This window comes from Paramisgurnus dabryanus, chromosome 11 (genome assembly GCF_030506205.2).
Source record: "Paramisgurnus dabryanus chromosome 11, PD_genome_1.1, whole genome shotgun sequence".
In the NCBI taxonomy this organism is placed as follows: Eukaryota; Metazoa; Chordata; class Actinopteri; order Cypriniformes; family Cobitidae; genus Paramisgurnus; species Paramisgurnus dabryanus.
Window position 1 is genome coordinate 16,814,298 of NC_133347.1, and position 7,014 is coordinate 16,821,311.

At 37.2% G+C, this 7,014-nt stretch overlaps 1 long non-coding RNA gene and 1 other non-coding gene across 2 annotated transcripts; one reads left to right on the forward strand and one right to left on the reverse strand.

Annotated features, from left to right (window-relative positions):
• Positions 1-1,622: 1,622 nt before the first annotated feature.
• LOC135730044 (uncharacterized) lies at positions 1,623-4,505 on the reverse strand. Its single transcript, XR_010525849.2, has 3 exons — positions 4,367-4,505; positions 2,162-2,273; positions 1,623-1,755 (listed from the first exon to the last, which is right to left on the reverse strand). It is a non-coding gene; the product is annotated as an uncharacterized lncRNA (long non-coding RNA).
• A 317-nt stretch (positions 4,506-4,822) lies between these two features.
• Positions 4,823-4,987, forward strand: LOC135730526 (U1 spliceosomal RNA). The gene has a single exon (XR_010526000.1). It is a non-coding gene; the product is annotated as a U1 spliceosomal RNA (small nuclear RNA).
• The last annotated feature ends 2,027 nt before the right edge of the window (positions 4,988-7,014 follow it).

Below are 7,014 nucleotides of genomic sequence, written 5' to 3' on the forward strand. Positions count from 1 at the left end.
GACTAGGTTTTGAGCGCTGTCAAGTTTGATAAACTTTTAGTCTAGGATGTTTCTCCGAAAATTGCTTGGGAATAATAAAAACAGACACAAATGTGACAACTGTTAAAATTCATATGAAACTGAAAACATTTACATCACATTAATGCATTTGGCAGACATTATTCAAAGCGACTTCATGCTACAAATTTTATCATTTTGTATTAATTAAAACCATGACATTTAAAGGGGCCATGTCACAAAACAATTTTAAGATGTAAAATAAATCTTTGGTGTCCCCAGGGCACATATGTGAAGTTTTAGCTCAAAATACCATATAGATAATTTATTATAACATGTTAAAGTTGCCGCTTTGTAGGTGTGTGCAAAAATGTGCAGTGTTGTGTGTGTCCTTTAAAATGCAAATGAGTGGATGAAGTGCAAACACTGATCACAATGATGGTGGTTTGATGCAATTCAAACTCAGTTGGCTGTCAATTATTTTTCTCTCTCTCTCTTTCTCTCTTAACTAAATTGCAGTGCTGTGATTGGATAGTGCAGATTAAGTGTTGGTTTTATTATAATAAGATCTCCTTATGACATCATAAGGAGAGCCAAATTTCAATGACCTATTTTTCATGTGCTTGCAGAAAATGGTTTACCAAAACTAAGTTACTGGGTTGATCTTTTTCACACTTTCACGGTTGATTAGCACTGGGAACCCAATTATAGCATTAAACATGGAAACAGTCAGATTTTTGAGACCAGTTGAGCTACAGGAACGGCTTTATAATAATAATTAAAGAAATCTGGATTAGCTAATGTGATTTTAGTCTGTGACATTGTTGAGATCTTTTTGAAACTTTTAATAAATGCATACATGAATAATAAGAGTTATGTACATGGTAATGACATATTATGAGCCTCAAACAATATTGTTTTCTCCTTCTTATGTAAACATTGTGCACGCACTCAAACCAACCCCAATATCCTGCTGAGACCCAATTAATTTTGTCCTCTGTAGTGGACATGAGTTTAGACCTAAGTCAAGCACAATTTATTCAACCTATTTGAATCCTACTGTCCTGTCCTGTCCACTGTGTTTGTGTGCGTGCGTGCGTGCGTGTGGATGAGGAAGATGATGGTTTGTGTTTGTGTGTGGATGAGGAAGATGGTGTGTGTGTGGATTAGGAAGATGGTGTGTGTTTGGATGAGGAGCTTGACATTTGTGAAACAAAGATATCAGTCATAACATTGTGATTATAATTTTTTTATCATGAAAATGTAATGTGCTAAAACATTCAGATGATGTGATCTAGACAACTTACTTGACTCTTTTTGTCATAAATGAACTTCCTAAATCTTTTCATTTGTACACTCATGATGATATGGGTTACAGGTGTATTTAGCCACCGGCTGACAGAGCTCTAGGTCCCACACTAAAATCATCTGGCCTGACCTTTTGGACAGAGTTTTGGCTGTAGAGCTCCCACATATCCTGAAAGGTATGATTCTCAAACCCCTTTTGCCCATAAACACATTTGTGGATGCTGGATTCCAGGGTGATAGCTATTTGTGGAAAGCTCTCTGCATACTCAGCCTAAGCTGGGATACCCTACCACCTTAACTAGGTCGTCCAAAAAAAAATGTGTTGCACAAAAGGCTGTCAAGTGCATCTCGGAGAATAGCGTGGACGCGCTTCACACCGCGAGCGGGCACGCGCCACATGGCCGAAATGAGAGAAAGACATGGTCCGTCACTGTCTGGAGGATAACTAGCCTGTTGATAAAACATTTAAGTAATTAATAATCTAGTATGTGTTCATTTTCTGTCATAGTTTCTTCAAAATTTAGTTTAATTTGAGTGTTTTAAAGAAAAATATTTTCATCATGACACATACGCCCCTTTGATTGCCACGCCCCCGGCCCGCCCACCGGCACAACCCTACCACCTTAACTAACACATTTTCTGCGGGAAACCCTGGAGTTCTTCTCTGTGCTTGTCAACCAAACTGCAATAACATTTATGGAAAATTAGCACTGAAACTTTACAAAGATCAACAGATTAACGCTACACTTTGTTAAAGACCACATAGTTCTGTTAATATAAAGATATTGTTTGCTATCAGTAATTTTTTTTAATGACAACTTAAGTTTCATAAAAAGTTTAAATAGGATGTGCTTACTACCGGTACTTCATGTAGCCCACATCATTTGACACAATCCAGTGAAATGTGGCATTCAGATACTGGCCGAATGGCAGCACCAACATCCCCAGACAATGCTGTTGTGATGGTGCTGGAATGATTAAGCATGGTTACTGCACTTTCATTCATCTTAATATAAAAATATTCCTAAAATGATTTACTAAACCACTAAACCAATAGTTGGCAATAGGTTAACATCAAACACCAATAAAGCACAGTGTAATAGCCAACATGAGAAAATTCTATAGTTTATTATATTGTAATGTTATAGTTTTTACAACACTTGTTAATGAATATAACAGCATACTTACAAATTACAGTAGTATTGACCATATTGAACTGATAAAGTGTAATAAATACTGTAGTGTACTGTAGGGTTGTAACGGTATACCGGTTTGGTGGTATACCTTGATATTAACTTTTATGATTATCATACCGTAAACATTTGCTTATACACGGTTTTGGAAAAAAATAAAAGCAGATCTCACCTGCGCTACTACGCACATGCAACTTCATTTGGAGTGACTGCTAGACTCCACTTGTTTATGTATAGCAGAGAAAATGTCAGAGACTACAAATTCTATCCTCTATCCCCCACCAGAAAAAAAGTTAAAACCTACAGTATGGGAATACTTTGGGTATACGAAAAACGAACTCCTGGAAGATAGATATCCAGTTTGCAAGAAATGTGGACGAAAAGTGGCTGCAAAAAGAGGCACTAAAGCCCATTTAAGTGATTTATATTACAGATCAATTTAAGTTGATAATACTTAGGCCATATAATAAAAACTATACATTTCACTCACTATATGACAATGTGAACAAATTAATATATCCATATTAATATATTCTGAGAGAATTTAATGAGAATTTTATCATTTTATTTAAAAGAATCAAATTAAAAGAATAAAAAAATTAAGAATCAAAGTTTACTTTTTTCAAAAGTGTATTTTTCCCCAAAGTTTAATATAATAAACCATATGTTCAACCCAAAACCATATCTGTTTTTTTATTAATTTAAGGGTCTTTGTAGCTAATGATAATAAAAATAATAAGTGTTTAATACCGGCAAAGCGCGAAATCGTGATAGATTCTGAGACGATTATCATACCGTGGAAACCTCATACCGTTACAACCATAGATATGTATAAAGGCTAGATGGCTTACCGCTGAGTCCCTAATGGCATCACCTGGCGTCCATCTTACCACAGGGCGCTCGCTCACTCGTAGCATTGAGTTTAATGGTGAAGGTACTTTTAAATGACCATAACTTGCTCAATTTTCTACCGGTTTTCAAACGGTTTGGTTTTTTACAAACGTTATTAACGTGGCTATAATACTGGATGCTTTGACATGTTTCATGAATTTTTTATATATTTTTAGTATAGGTATGCAGTGTCATAGTTACATCTTTGACGTTTATAACAAACCAAACCGTTTGAAAATCGGTAAAAAATTAAGCAAGTTATGGTCATTTAAAAGTACCTGTATCATTTAAACTCAATGCTAGGAGTGAGCGAGCGCCCTGTTGTAAGATGGCCGCCAAAATGCAGACGTTCCACTCAATTGGCCAGCAGCGCGGGCGAGCCATCTAGCCTTTATACATATCTATGGTTACAACCCTACTGTAGACAGTTCGGCCTTCTGATTGGTCAAGAGTCTACGGTGAAACTGACCAATCGGAAGGCCGAACTGTCTACAGTTTCACCGTAGACTCTCGACCTGTCAGAAGGACGTCGGAAAAATCAACAATTGTCTACCTATTACATTATAAATGGCAAAAAGTGTCTCCATTATTCTGAAATCACCCTATATATTTATATATAATATAACTACTACAGGTATAAACCGTCATATTACAAAATACAACATCATAAGTGATAAAGACTTCAAGTTAAGCAATGCCGTCTATACCTAACGTTACTCTGACAAAACACAGGGCACTGATGTATTTTTAAATATGTCAGTGCAAGTTGAATTCAGTTTGGACAGCTCTTAAATTTATTTTAGTCTAGTCTAATCCCAGTCCGGGAAACTGCCCCAACAACTGCCCCCTTGTGTTTTTACTGTCCGTCCTTATTTAGCTTACAGTGGTTATGTTGAGTTAAACTAAATATTGTGCTGCTATATCTTTGTATGTTTAATGGACAACGAAGATAGAAAACAGTACTAATGTTTTAATACCTTGATTATTCTTCATGCTGCAACTGAGCGCTCTTTGTTCAAATTTCCCGGAAGTGATGTAAGTGATGTCTGCTCCTGTGCGTCATGCTGCTTGCAATAAAAACGACAAATAAACATAAGCTCTTACATGTTCGGAATGCCAAAATGTTATTGACGTTTTAAATATAATTAAACTTCTGATAGTGTTATTTTAAAATATACTAAGCCCTTCTGTGATTTTATTGGCTGGCGGATGCGCGTGTTGCATCATGGGAACTGCTCACTACAAAATTAAACCATTTGAAACATTTTAAAAGCTTGACTATATATGAAGCTTTTGAAGCCAAAGCAGAGAACAATTTCCTTAGGTTAGATCACATCACTAAACTATATGCCGTTACTTCGACTTAACAAAATCACCATCATTGGAACTGATGTTCCCAGAAATGCCTTTCCTTCGGGGTCGATGTACAACTCATACTTACCTGGCAGGGGAGACACCATGATCATGAAGGTGGTTCACCCAGATTGAGACTCAGCCATTGCACACCCGGCTGTGTTGACGTTTGCGAATTCCCCAAATGTGGGAATCTCGACTGCATAATTTATGGTAGTGGGGGACTGCGTTCGCGCTCTCCCCTGATAAACTTAGTTTAAAAAACAGAAACTGGTTACCGGATATTAAGAGCATAGCATAAATTTATCAATCTTGGGTTTATTGAGTTGGTTGTTATCGCTTGGATATAGAGACAGAGCGCCGCGCGTCATAACCTGAAAACCACGCCCACCGGGGGGGAAAACAATCCAACCGTCTCCATTGACTTTGTATTGCGAGAGACTGCCTCCTTGTCATTTCTGGCTTATAACAAAAAACAGAATAATGCCTAAAAACTGCTGTGTGACAATATGTACAGCTAACAAGCCAAAGAACCCAGAATTAAGTTTTTATAAGCTGTCGAGCCGTAAAACCCTGTCTTTAAGGAGAATAAAGTGGATCGCCGACTACGTTTCCCCCTATTGGACGCAGTTCTACTAATAGTATTACTATGAAAAGTTGCCTGTTTCCATTTTTGTGTCTTTAAACGCTCGTTTTTGGGGTCGACAGCTTATAAAAACTTATTTACAGATTAAAATTAAAAACAGAATAATACATAAAAGCTGCTGTGTGGCAAGGTGTACAGCTAAAAAGCCAAAAAAACCCAGAAATAAGTTTTTTTTAAGCTGTCGACCTCATAAAACGAGCGTTTAAAGAAACAAAAGTGGAAACAGGCAACTTTTCATAGTACTTCTATTAGTAGAACTGCGTCCACTAGGGGGAAACGTAGTCGGCGATCCACTTTATTCTCCTTAAAAGCTGGGTTTTACGGCTCGACAGCTTATAAAAACTTATTTCTGGGTTCTTTGGCTTGTTAGCTGTACATATTGTCACACAGCAGTTTTTAGGCATTATTCTGTTTTTTGTTATAAGCCAGAAATGACAAGGAGGCAGCCTCTCGCAATACAAAGTCAATGGAGACGGTTGGATTGTTTCCCCCCCCGGTGGGCGTGGTTTTCAAATTTGCATATCGGCGCTCTGTCTCTATGTAACACTTTAATGATTAATATGATTAATTTAGAAACGTTAAAAAAAATTGAGAAGTACAGTGTGTAAGAAGTACATTTGCGATGGCATCGGGTACGTTTGCGAAGAAGGATTAACTTATTTTTATTATATAACATCTTCACTGTAGTGGATAACGGCTTTATTGTTACATCCATCCATTCAGTGCTTTTACCATTTTATTCAATTTTCAAATTTTTTTTATATTAATTTTTGTTTTAATTTTTACCACAATGTGCAATTAAAGGATGTGAGTTTTAAATTAGATATTTGATTCCAGATTAAATGTAATGAAGCATTCAGGCTTCTTGGAGACACATTGGAACATGTTGCTATTATTTCATCTCACAAATGTTCTGCTTTGTATCCAGGCATTCTGCATCTAGAAACATTTTGGAATGTCAGGCATTATATTTCCCAATTCTCTCATCTGGGTGTGGCTTTCTTTTAATTATTTGGTAAAATTTTACAATTAGTGATGGGTAACTCAAAAAAAGATGAAAAGGTGATCTGAGAGGTAAGATATGTGAGTGGGAAATAAAAAATTCTCACATGAAAAAATAATGTGGGCTCCACTGACGTGCAATGCCGACTGTGGACGTTTCGGCCTTCTGATTGGTCGAAAGTCTACAGTGAAACTGACCAATCGGAAAGCCGTACTGTCTACAGTTATACGACTCTGGTTTCACCGTAGACTCTCGACCAATCGGAAGGCCGAACTGTCTACAGTTTCGCTCGACTGCAGCGCCATACATGGATTTCTCGGCGACGTCACTGCTTGCGCACGCAACCGAGAGGTAGAAAGAAGAGAGTGCCAAGGAGTTGTAGGCTAGTAGCGGTGTCTGTAAGTCAAAATACCAAGGAGTTGTTGGGTGGTTTATTGTACCAACAGAGCCAGTGCTGGGTGCGGATGTCTAAAATACCAGTAGATACGGCTATTATTTTTTCATCTGAGAATTTTTTATTTCCCACTCACACATTCTTACCTCTCAGATCACCTTTAGATTTTTTTTCATTAGTATGTTTTCTGCATTCCGCTTCTTCCATGTTTTGGACCGTTTCAAAGTTT